We start from the raw sequence: 13,670 nt of genomic DNA on the forward strand, positions 1-13,670 counted from the left end.
TCAAATGTATTTGGGGATTAAATCTGTTGTTGGTCGGTAAACAGTCCCTTGGACCCTTGTTCCTGAGTGGAATTGTGTGTAGTGCATCCCTCGTGCTACCAGAAGTCGAAGACTAAAAAAAAGAGGTCCTGCACAGAATATATGTAACAGGGCCACGACTGGTCCAGATGGGAAAGACAGAGTGCAGAGTGTAAAAGAGGGTGTGGAGAACCAGGGACGTTCCTCCACATACAGTGGGACTGTCAATATATACAATCATACTGGAGACACATACATGACACCTTGCGGGAGGTATTTGGGGTAAACTTGCAGCCAGAGGCGCGAAGGTGTATCCTCAACGTCTGGAAACCCACAGATTTAAATACCAACACGACGCAATGGGTAACCCTGGCATACATGATCGGGAAATAAATATTGCACAGCAGTGGGGGGCACTCCAGCCGCCCCAATTAAGGAAATGGAAGGAAGTTCTAGACTGGAGTATGTTTAGGGAAAAGTCGGTCAATGTGGCCAGAGGATGCCCTGGGAAATGGAGTAGGGTGTGAGGAGCGTGGAATCACTACAGAGGCGACATTTGCACCCCACCAAATCGACAGGTAGTTAGGGACAATCCAGAATCCCCTTGATTTATTCAGCTCATTTATCCTGATTTTTGTTGCAATATCAATGTCAACAATGTAAAATGATGATGTTGCTGGCCTGACTGTAATTGCTGTGATGTATGTCGAAATTGTTTAATTAAAAGAAATATGTAAAAAAAAAAAAAAAAAGAGGTCGACAAAAGTCGAAAAAGGGTTTAGTCAAAAACTGACTAAGAGGCACGCTCTCTCCGGATCTGGGCTGGCTGGCGTGGAAAAAGAAAGAACGGACATCAGCGCGCAAGTGCGGCGTCTAAGTAGACACCACGACGTCATCTCGTGACTACGAAGCCAGACACATAGTCGACCGACCCCACCTACTGTAGCGCAAGGGTACTGCTAAGAAAAAAATTCTCTGGATCCAGTCAGAAGCCTGGGGGTAATTCTAAGGTAACAAATCTATAACTAATAGTCTCTTTCAGATACAAGCATCCTGGGACCGGTTTCGGGGTAAGGGCCCTCATCGGCCAGGCTATTTTGAATCCAGTGGCAAAGTAAGCAAGAGACCCATGTCTGGGCGTACTCTGCCAACTTAGGGTAAAGAAAGCAAACACAAGGAGATGATGGACGGACGGCTGAAACGTTTCAGACACTCACTGCCAGTCACAGATCTGGGTTGAATCCATCATCGTTCTTAAGCTCACTTCTCCACCCCAGTTAAGGCCCAGCCATATAAAAATCAGTCTTGACCCTGTGCCTCATGGGAACAGTCCTGACCGAACTGCCAAGTCAGGTCTCAATTGGACCGGAAACAAGCATCCTGGAATTCAAGCTAGCCTGGCTGATAAGGGGTATTAATCCGAAACAGGTGCCAGGATGCTGGTTTCCGATCCTTGGCTTGGCAGAACGGTCTGGACAGTTCCCATGAGGCACAAGGTCAAGACTGATTTGCATATGGACTGGTCTGAACAGGGGGTGGCGAAGTGAGCTAAAGAACGATGATGGACTCAACTCAGATCTGTGACTGGGGATGAGTGTCTGAAAAGTTTCAGCGCCCCGTCCATCATCTCCTTGTGTTTGGTGGTAAAACTTATTTCAAAAAGCAACCAAGTCTGCTCTAAGGTACGTGCAACAAAAAAAAAAGCAACAGAAATGAAATCACAATGTAAAACTTTACACAGAGAAATGAAAAAAGGGCAAGATCAACCACCTGCAAAGAAAGGAAAACCAAAAATGTTTGAAGCAAATTTGTACAAACCAAGTTTAAATATAGCTGCATAGAAGTCCATTGCAGTCAGGAAAAAAAACCAGAATAAGATCAGGTGACAGGGGAAAGATGAATTTCAAATACAAAGTCTGCCTTATGTTAACCCAATGTGATTAGGAAAAAGTCAGAGTAAAAGTGCGTAAGGAAAGTCCGAATTCATACCAAAATCACCCGCAGCAAAAAAGGGAAATAAATACTGAAACCTATGCACTATGCAACACTGGTAGTGCCAAAGAATGGAAAAAATTGAACAGTTTGCAAAAAATACACAAAGGAGGGTGAAAACATATCAACTGAGAGAAAAAAAATGAAACCTCGCCAATTCACGTTCTTAGAAAAGGTTTTTAAAAACATCAAAAAAAGGAATACAGTGTAAACAGGAATACAGTGGTCACATAAGAACTCAAAATGTGAAACGCATTGACATAGCCAATAGGTCTCGCTTTTGGGACCTTACAAGTGTTTAGCCATGCAACAGTTGTTGTTGTTGCACCAAGGATATTGTGCTGCATAACTAAATACTTATAAGGTCCCAAAAGCGAGACCTATTGGCTATGCCAATGCTTGTTATTATAGTAATTTGGCAATTCAACTGGCCTCAATTAAACAAGCATTAGAATATCTCCAAAAATCCACTGCAAGCGAAATGTAACTGTCATATAAATGCAACTGTAAATTCCTTACTAACGATGTAATACAATGCCATGTTTATTTATTTTTTTAAAGGCTGATTAAGAGATTTGTTTTAAAAATGAAACACTATGTTCTGGTATTAAAGAATTGTGAGATTAAATAATCAGGTTATGGATTAAAAAAGCAACTCCACAATATTTAATAAAGTTTGATAGCCCACTGCCTAAGACTATACTGTTTGTTAAAGGTCCTGAACCAAGGGGGTGCACTAGAGAGCGCGCAAGCAGCATGGCCGCACTCCTGTGAGGCTCCTGCTTCCTGGGAATATTATCCAACATTTATTCTGTGCAAATTAAACTTAAAACACGCTGCAACCTCGGAAATAGTTAGGTGATAAGTCCCTGACATTCTGGTAAGAAAGCAGGAGTGATCTGGAGCCTGCCGAAAGAGAATCGTGCATCGACAGCTGCGACCGTGCTGGGCTCGAGAGCGGAAGTGCGCTGCAGGCTGGCTGCCGAGGTCAGGAAACACCGAGGCCCCCTGCGCGACCACCAGGCTGCACGTCTTGCGCATAATGCCGAAGGCGGGGCTTTGCTGCCGGAAAGTGGTGCCAGCATGAGACGTTGCAAGTAGGCGGTGGAGGACTGGTGCAGTCAAGGAAGATACTTTGGGGGAGCTGAAGGCAGCGGTATACCGGTGAGGGGGACAGGGGCCGGGAATCGGACACAGTGGTTGCTCTGAGGAGCCGCTCTTCAAATAAGCGTGAGTCGAACAGTATTGTCGGCGGGAGAACTTGGAACTACGGCCTGTGGGCAGAAGGCTCCGGGGATTAATTGCAGTGTGCAGAGTGACTTCTATTCGGTGGAGTTACAGGTACGCGGATTAGCACGCGCGGGGTGGTTCAGCAGGAGTACCCCCCCTCGGCATTCAATTGGCATCACGTGGGGACCAGGATGTGCGACTTGGGTGGCGGAACACCCAGAGAGCCACACATGTTGAGGGACTATTGCAGTTGTCTCGGGGGAATTGGTTCAGGATTCTAGTGCTGTGCTTGGGAGTGCGACGCAGCGAACACTCCACCCCTGCATCTACTGGAGGCATTTGCCTGTGGTGGTGGACCTGAAGGACCTGAGGCCTGCTGATGTGCATGGGGGCTCCCTTCCTCTCCCGCCAATGTGAGTGATGAGCGTCTACTCTTGAGTGCAGCACGATGCTGCGGTAGTACCCACAGAGGGTCGGTAACCAAAGAGAGTGCCTGCCACGTAGGAGCTTGCTAAAGGAAGTGTGCTGCTTCACCGCTGAGGGACTCCGGAGTACACGCAAGGAAGGTAGTGCAATATCGCGGAAGCGAGTCGGGGTACGGCGGCCCCTCTGCTTCGTGCTCAGCAAGTGACCGCGGTGCGCATCGGTGGAGGGACGGTGCACGGCTCGAGCCAGTGTCGCCAAGCGGAAGGGGACAGGGAGAGCCAACTTTGAGACACTTGCGGTGCCCGTCCCAGGGCCCACACGTTTATTGCATAATGGGCAGAACTGACGCCAAACAGCCAAAATTAACCTTTGATGCGGCGAAGAGAGGTACAAAATCGGCGCAGGAAGATCAGGACCAGGAGACTGTGGCTCATACCAGTGGTACCACTCCCCCGCAGACATCAGGCATAAACAATATCCTGCAAGAGATTCAGCAGGGCTTTGCAACGGTGGTGGACAAGGTGGACAGAATGTCATCCAGGATGGATGCAATAGCGCACAAATTAGAGTGACATGAAGATCGCATCAAGGAGACGGAACGTCGCATATCTGAGACCGAGGACGTTGCTGCTCAGCACACTACACAGCTCGCAAGGATGGATGAGTTGCTACGTACAATAGCAGCCAAGAATGAGGATTTGGAAGCGCGCTGTGGACGCAATAACATCCGGGTCATAGGAATTCCAGAGCCGACTAATACTGGACTTATGGAGGATTTTATGAGAAGCTTTTATTGGCGGCAATTGGACAGGAGGCCTTCTCTTCGCAGTTCATCATAGAAAGAGCGCACAGATCACTGGGGCCGAGACCAGCGCCTGGTAGCCCACCACGTCCCATAATCGCAAGATTACTAAATTATCAGGATAGGGATGTAGCCCTCAGAGCAGCACGGAAAAAGCAGACACTGACCTACGATGGGAACACCTTCTCCATATACCCAGACTTTACGCCCGCTGTACAGGAGGAGAGGCGCAAATTTATGGATGAGAAAAGGAAATTGGGAAATGCACAAATAGACTATGCACTCCTGTATCCTGCGAAACTTAGGGTGACACATCAAGGGAAACAGAGCTTCTTCACAAAGCCGCAGCAAGTGGAGGAGTTCCTGCGATCGGTGAAGCAGGCGAACAGGGTAGGAAATGGCCAGGAGGCACCGCAACAACGGGATCATGATTAAGAAGATGAACATGTGGAATAGCTGCTCTGCTGGGATGAGTTCTAAAGGACTTAAATTGGACTAATGCGGGCTGATGCCCCACATGGACTACACTATCTACCGGGAGGTGAGATCTTTCCAATTGACTCATTTGCATGTCTGTTATCTGTTCCCAGGCTTCGCTCCCCCCATGGTGGGGCCTGTCGCACCATCAAGTTGGGGCTGGAGGGACTGCGTAGCTGTCTAGTTGTGCACCCCTCCCCCCCCACGAGGGTATACCCCCATTGAAGACTATGCTGCATTGGGTGCTATTATTGTTGTTGGGTGGCGGGGTGGGAGGGTGGGATCAGGATTCTGGCAAGATTGGGTTGCTTCAGTGGGTGGGGGTGGGAGGGCTCTGAGTTTCATTGGTTTGGTACACATTACGGAGTGGGTGGAGGGGAGTGAGTGGAAGGTACACATGATCGTCATACTGTCTAAGTGTTTATGCCTCACAGGTAGTTATAAATTTGCTATGTGGTGGAGAGATAAATGGGGGGAGGTGGAAGGTGGGGGGTATGCAGGGAAGTTCGGTTGTTGGAAATGTTTGAGATACAATTGGACAATTTCAGATACCAAAGATTAATATTGCTGTGTTGCATGCGGTGTGGAGCAATGGGGAAAGGTAATGCAGATGGGGAGATAGTGCGTGTGTGGGCTCAGTGTTGGATGCGTCCTGTTCAGAGGCAGACTTGTGTATATGATGTAGAAGGGTGGTATGGCGGGACAGGTCAAGGACTCTGATTTGAATATCCTATCTTGGAATGTGAGGGGGCTCAATGACGCACGCAAATGCAGACAGGTACTGGCGTACTTAAATAGACAACAGATTCAGATAGCGTTGTTGCAGGAGACGCACCTTCACCCCCAGTCACAGAGTACCTTTGCTGATAGGTGGGCATCGATTTGTGTATTCTCCTCTTATTCCTCCTATGCCAGAGGGGCTGCTATTTTGATAAAACAGGGCGTTCCATTTGCACTGGTAGGATCGCTATCTGATCTACAGGGACAGTACGTATGCTCCTAATGTAGACACTCCAGACTTTTTTGCCCTGGTATGGGGGAAAATAGTCAACATAGGGTCTCAGCACATAATATGGGGGGGTGATTTTAATGTCAGCTTGGTCCCTGCAGTTGACAGGATGGAGGGTACTGCGCATTATCATAATAGATCCCGGGAGGTGCTGGTCGATTTAATTGCAGAAGGTGACTTGGTGGATGGCTGGAGACGACTGCACTCACATGATAGAGAAGGAACATACTTTACATCATATACCGGGTCATGGGCACGGCTAGACTATTGTTTGCTGTCTGTCGTACACCTTCCCCGCACATATTCCGACCACTGTCCAGTAAAATTCACACTCAAGTTACCTGGACTCGATAGACCAAGACCTGCATGGAGGTTACAACCGAGGGCATTAATGGATTTAGTGTTTCGCACAGAATTAGAGGAGGAGATTAAGGATTTTTTCATGAAGAATAAGGGATCTGTGGATAGCATCGAAATTATTTGGGAGTCTTTCAAAGTCACCATTCGCGGCTACTGCATCTCTAAGAGTTTTGGGGTCCTGCGGGATATCCGACGTAAATTAAATGATCTGGAACGCGATTTGAAGAAGCTTGAGGATCGTATGGTGGGAAGAGAAGGGAGGACACTGTGGAGCAAATTCAGAGGCAGGTTGTCTGCATATGAGGAGGAGGCCACCAGGGAAGCTAAGTTTAGAGGGCAACATTGGATGGCATGCCGGTATGCAGAAGGGGAACGCCCGGGGAGGGCTCTAGCAGAGATTACTAGATACCCCAGATTCAAAAACACTATCCTGGAGATAGAAACGCAAGAGGGCAGGTTGAGACACGATACGGAAGGGATATTAGCTGTTTTTAAGGTGCATTACGACGCTCTTTACACTACACAAGGGTCAGGAGAGGCACTCTGTTGGTTAAGTGATGTTCATAGGCAGTTTGCTCCATTAGAGACTGACGAGATCCGGGAAGCTATATTGTCCTTGCAAAATGGGAAAGCGCCGGGATTGGATGGCATACCAGCCGAATTTTATAAATGCTCGTTGGACATCATGGCGCCAGTGCTGCGCGAGCTATTTGAGGAATCTATGGAGGCAGGGATCTTGCCCTCCTCGATGAGAGAAGTGGTCATTACATCACTGTGGAAACTTGGGAAACCCCCCCAGAAGCCTGACTCTTATTGGCCTCTATCGCTCATTAATTGCGACACGAAAAATCTCGCAAAAGTTTTGGCTACCCGGTTAACATTATTGATGGATAAGATAGTCCTCCCTGATCAATCGGGATTTGTCCCAGGGCGCGCCACGACTCATAATTTACACACTCTATTTTCCCTGATACAGACGGTTGCGCCTGACTTACCGGTTGCGGAAGTTTTCTTGGATGCCACAAACGTATTCGACTCTGTGGAAGGGAGCTATTTATTTAAAGTGCTGCAGAGGATGGGATTCCCGCCCATGTTTGTGACATGGCTCAAATTGTTGTATTATAAACCGTCAGATAAAATAGTGATCAATGGGCATATGTCTTCGGCTATGACACTCACCAGGGGCACACGCCAAGGATGCCCGCTCTCACCGTTGCTTTTTGCAATAGCGATCGAGCCACTAGCGACCAGACTGCGCCAGCTTCATAATGACAAAGCATTCGGTGTTATCAGCGACAACTGCTGATATCGCTTTATGCGGATGACATTACGCTGTATGTGAGGGACCCAGAGCAAAATCTAAACCCTCTACTTAGAGAGTTCTTGGTGTTCGGACAACTCTCGGGGGTTAACATTAACTGGGGAAAATCACAATTCTTCCCCCTTAAGAATGCAGTTAGTAAATTTCCCTTAGACTTTCACTTAGAATGGTGTGAAGGTGACCAGAGGTATTTGGGAATACAGGTATCCAGAGATCGAGAGGAGACGCTGCGATTGAATTATGGTATAGCAATCACTAAATTGGAGGCTAGAGTCACCCGGTGGATATCACTACCAATATCGCTGGCAGGTAGAGCGTCTCTTGTGAAGATGGTGGTACTACCCCAATTTTTATATTTATTCCTCAATATCCCTTATTACCCTGGTGCCTTCTTCTTTAAGTCTTTAAGACACTACGGACTGCGCTGCTCCGGCTGGTGCCGGGTGGTAGACAGCCTCGCCTCCGGTGGGCAATTATCACACAACCATATGATAAAGGCGGATTCGATATTCCTGACTTTGAGATTTATTACTTGAGTGCACAAGCTCACTACGTATGTCATTGGATGACGCCTACGCCATTCATGCCCAAGATAGCGGTTGAAGATTGTGTGGCCCATCCGTCCCCCCTTAGCGGAGTGGTTCATGGCCCACTGGGTGCCGTAGAGACTCCCTTCACAACGATTAACTGTACAGTAGATGCTTGGAGGCGTATAGCACGCATCCTGGGAGTACAACTATTGTACTCGCCGCGCCTGCCCCTCACATATCAGCTGAGCATGGTCATACTGCAGGAGGCGGGATTTCGGGCCATGTGTAAGTGGCTACGGATTACTACATGGGGCGACCTGTTTTCTGACGGTCAGTTCCGGACGCGGGAGCATTTATTTCATGATATTCACCCCAAGCACTTGGAGATATTCTTATATGTCCGTCTCCGACAGGGAATGCGGATGTTACTTCCGGAGTTTCCTTCGGAACCGGAGACCTTTGCACCATTGCACCGTCTCCTAAGCTCCCCTGACGGGAAACACCTAGTGTCGAAATTGTACAAAACAATAAAGGAGGGCAGGACAGGCATTGTTAGCTCCGCTCGTACCCAGTAGTCGGCAGACTTGGGGCAGGAGATATCAGATGAGCAATGGAGATATTGCTGCAGCATCACGGAAAATATATCAGCTAGATGTAGATTCAAAGTCATACACTATAAGTTCCTGCAATGTATAGATTATACTCCCGCCAAGAAATACCGCTTTCACTTATCAGACACTGACAGGTGTGCAAGGTGCCAGAGGCTTGGGGCGGGATTCTTACATCTGGCGTGGGAATGTCCAGCTATAAACGAGTATTGGTCACAGGTTCATAAGGCACTCGAGCGCATGGTGGGCACTAATCTTGAAATGGAATCCTTAATGATGCTGCTGGGATACACTATGAATATTCTTAAACAGGCAACATTTTTTTTTTATATTGCTCTTCTGTTGGCAAAACGTAGAATTGCTTGTAGGTGGGGGAGAGGGAGAGCTCCGAAGTTCAAGAAATGGCTGCATGATCTTGTATATTGTCAGGAGCAGTCTTCTGTATATGTGGAACTGTTACCAATGTCCTCTAGGCCGAGGGATGTATGGGGCCCTTTGCAGACATATTGATGAGCAACGAGGAGAGAGCGGATGCGGAGGTCACGGAGCCTGGTGCTCCGGGGCGGGATGACCTTCCCATGTAAAGCTCTTTTTGGAATAGGGAGCGTGACTACTCAGATATTGACGCTATAGAAGAATTATGCAAATGTGAAAATGGTGCTTACCCTGCTATATTGCTGACTAGTTATATACTGCTGTAGAGAACGCTAGTATTGCAAATTAATGTCCTGATGTACTGTTCTGATAGCGATGATCATTTGATGTCACTAACGCCAGAAAACTGTGACCCCCCCTTACATGATGGACTGCTTTTCTACAAAAACTGCTTATTGGATAGACTTATTTTCGTTCCATTGCCCTATTATTGCATGCACTATGCCTTGTTGTATGGTATTCAATAATTATGTACACGACGCACTGAGTCGGATGAATCTGGTATGCTGATGCTGTATGTCCAACAGCATAACATTTCAAAAATAAAGTTTTCACAAAAAAAAAGGTCCTGAACCAGAGTGATAGGGGGTTGGTAGCTAGAAGGTCTTTAACAACTGCTATAGCCCGAGGCTGAAGGTCTAGTCCATCCACTGAAGGGAAAATGTTATATATTAAAAAGGGAGAAAAAGAAAGCCAAACCTTGGAATGTCTGAGCAGAAGGTCTATACCAGTCACTATTGGCCCGAGCAACTCCACTGTCTTCAGCTCTTAGCATTCCAATATTCTGATGTTTATTTTCTAATATATCACCATCTATCAGAACATGAGCACCGCTGGCATCGCCTGCTGTCAAAGACCCCCTCGCTCTGTCATAATCCTTTTAAAAAAATCTTGCTATCGAAGTGTTCTCAGTAAACAATATAAATTAGCAGGATGAAAGAGAAAAAATATCAAAGCACTATTTACATGTAGAAATTGAAAAATCGGACATAAGATGCCTAGTTCTTGAGTAAAACTGTGTTAATGCAATAGTTTTATATAATGGACTAGAAGCATTCAAAACCCTCAACCCGTTTGCTCAGGTAATACCAGAAAGGACCCAGGAGAGTGTACTGTGGCTGACCGGGGAAGCGAGAGCTGTCATCCTTTACCACAGTAAAATAGTCAGTACGCTGCTGGAGTTGTGGATTGTGATCCTCCTTAAGAGATCTCGGGAGAGGTTTCCATGACCCCCTCACACCTCTGGACTTTAATCTGTAATTTAATCCAGTGAACACTAGCTTCTGCCTCAAACGCAGGATGGATTTACACTGCAGGCTTCCTGAGGACATGTTTCTAAAGATACCTAAGCATCGTTAATGGACAAGCAAGAAAGCAGACTAGGCCCCAGACAGATTCCTTGGATCTGTCTCCCTCCGCCACGCAATTTCATCACAAATCTCGTCCCCTTTTGGCTACAGTAGTGTTTTTCAACACTGCCAACGCCAGACCCTGCTGCAAACCCAGCAGGTCTCCCAATTCTTTCATGGCCATGGCACACAAAAGTAACGTCCAGGGCAGTGTGGCTCACTGGTTAGAGGCGGCAGGCGGCAGGCCCGAGAGCAGAAGTCGGCCCGGGACCAGGGTTCAATTCCCGACGCGTCAGGCTCGTGGACCTTGGTCAGAGGACTCGATAATTCTCGCTTCGGTGCTTACTCTAATCAGGGGTTCCACTCGGCAACTCTAAATTGATACTTGTATAGCGCACTACTCACCCGCAAGGGTCTCAAGGCGCTTGTACGAATACCGCTGTGGAACCCATCCTGGCTTTCCCTGTGAGGTGTCCACTCCTGGGCACCCACAAGGTGGAGGTCAGGCATCCTTAGCGTTGTGGGGGCCGTTGTGGAGATTAAGCAAGCTATTGCCCAGAGTTGCAGAGTGGGACTCCATGATTGGAATAGGCATTGAGGCGAGAATTATCAGGTCCGTGGAATTTTTGAGCCCAAGACCCACCGAAGCGGGGAATTGAACCCTGGTCCCGGGCTAGACCTCTGCATCAGGGTCTGCCGCTCTAACCATTGAGCCACACTTCTCCACTCTGGGCATTAGCTTGCCTAATCTCCACAATGGCCCCACCAATTCCGGGGATGCCTGGCTCCACCTTGGGGACTCCCAGCAAGAGACCATCCCACAGGGAAAGCCAGGACGGGTTCCCCAGAGTTATACAGCGCCAGTAGACCTATGGACGGGTAGCAGCGCGCTTTACAAGCTCAAAAACATTTACACAACACATTATGCCACTGCGTGACCTGCTGCTACAGCTGGCACAGCCGCAAAACCTCTTCGTGTCCTTCCAGACACTGACTCACCGCATCCGAAGAGCGACTACAGGAGGAAGGTCCTTCTCCTACTTGGCCGCCAAGACCTGGAACTCCCTCCCAACCGACCTGCGCCTGACCCAAGACCACCTCTCCCTCAGGAAGAAGCTGAAGACCTGGCTGTTCGAGCAGTAGCGGCACCCCCCCCCCCCCCCAGCGCCTTGAGACCCTACGGGTAGGTAGCGCGCTTTATAAGTGTCACTGATTGATTGATTGATTGATTGTAGGCAGTATCCAACATTTTCTCCGGTGAATTGGATTGTGCCAGTGGCAGACCCCTCTCCCTATTGCACCCAGACTTAACAGTGGTGATGGATGTATCACTTCTGGGATGGGAAGGCCATATGGGAGACATAGATTAGGGAACCCTTGTCACCGGTAGAGACCCAACTCCACATCAAGCTGTTGGAGTTGCGAGCATTTCACTTGGCGATGAAGGTCTTCCGGCCCACCATCACAGGAGAGCTGGTGCAGCTTCTCACAGACAAGACAGTCACTGACGGTGGTCTCATCAGGAAGTGTCACACAAACGTGTTTGACAGCGAGCCGAGGATTCACTGGCTGCAGTTGTTTGGTCCAACGAACGGGCGCTGGAACTGCTTAGTTGAACGTGAGTTCCTCCCAGGTACGCTGCCCCGAGAAACAGAAGAACCTTACTAGGTTGTATTGAATATAGTGTGAGAAGCATATTGGAGAGGCGGCGATCTACCGTCCTGATGAGACCACGGTAATTAACTGGAACGGTCAAAACATTGACTATACAGGGACTATTTCATATAAATTATGTCTTCTAAGAAAAGTCTTTGCTTAACTTGTATTGTACAAAAGTATTTAAAGCCCTGATTTTGTGTACAAAATGTGGATCGGACGGTTTTATCATCATATCACTTTCATCTGAGCCCTGCGCAGTCATCACTCAACGATTTATATATCATTATAAAAATGGTGAATTAATATCTGCCCAGGGCCTGCATATGTGATACAGACCTGTGAGAGAATGAATTCATAGACCTCTGTAGTTGTTCACAGTGCACATGGGAAGTGCTTCCATGCGTCTACGCTTGTCACTTCTGGAGCAGGATGATGTCAACACTGAGATGCATGATGTCTCCTACTGCATGCAGCAGGACTGCTTTAAAGTTTGAGGATCCAGTCTGGTGTGTGGGGAATATTCACAAGGTAAGGAAACTGCAGGTAAAGGAGTATCCACCAAAAAGACCTGTATAGAAGGCAAGTAACTGGTTTGTTATGTTTTCCTGCTGTTGTATATTATCTCATTCTGGGCGGTGAACTTTGCTCGTGGAGTTTCCTGTACTCCGCGGAGCTCGCATAGTTCCTAAAAAGCAAGTTTTTTTTCTACGCTCGCGCTCTTCAACGTTATGTGCCGGAGCGGGGAAAATCCACCTCTTGGTTAGATTTTTCCTTGCTCGTGCTCGCCGAGGTCTAGTTGGTGAGCAAAATCAACCTCCTGGCGTGATTTCTCTAACCAGGTCGTCGGATTTCTCAATGCGAGTGGTCGCGGCATGTCACAACCAACTCGCGTTGAGAAACCTCCCTTCGCATTGACAAAGCTGCGCTCGACTAGAAGCAGCTGCACCCTCTTGTATGGCACAAGGTGCTATTTACGATTATTTTTACAGGGCGGGAAAAACACCAGGAGATCAAAATCACCACGAACAGTATGACCCTTGTGCACTCCGCTGCTTGCGGAACTCCGCGTAGACCGCCAGAGTTTTCTTCTCACTTCACAGAGTTCTTCACTGAGGAACTCCGCCTAGGCTTAATCTTATCTTGAAAATATAGATATCAGTCATATGTTAAGAAACAAGGGTGAGTAGAAACCTTTTGGGTGGAGTAAAATTTAAGACATTATTATTGTGATTTTTTGGCAATCAGTTGATTTTTGCAAGTACTAACACTCCTCTGTGTAAAGTAAAGACCATGAGAGTTTTTAACTTTCAGATACTCAAATTGTGGATTCTGTTGCAATTAAAAAAAAATCCAGGCCTGAAATTCCTTTGAAGGTAGCATGCGGGCAGCCTAAGTTATCCTGCAAGAATTTCTTGATGAATCCTATTGCAACTACAATATGTGCTCTCTCATGT

General features: G+C 47.6%; 1 protein-coding gene and 1 long non-coding RNA gene across 2 annotated transcripts in view; one reads left to right on the top strand and one right to left on the bottom strand.

Moving 5' to 3' along the window:
• The window catches only part of LOC144806148 (uncharacterized), a 1,180,470-nt gene that overhangs the window by 342,309 nt on the left and 824,491 nt on the right, over positions 1-13,670 (top strand). The window lies entirely within an intron of this gene.
• LOC144806133 (uncharacterized) overlaps positions 1-13,670 on the bottom strand; it is a 169,164-nt gene that overhangs the window by 33,934 nt on the left and 121,560 nt on the right.

Source organism: Lissotriton helveticus (assembly GCF_964261635.1).
Source record: "Lissotriton helveticus chromosome 1_1 unlocalized genomic scaffold, aLisHel1.1 SUPER_1_unloc_5, whole genome shotgun sequence".
NCBI lineage: Eukaryota > Metazoa > Chordata > Amphibia > Caudata > Salamandridae > Lissotriton > Lissotriton helveticus.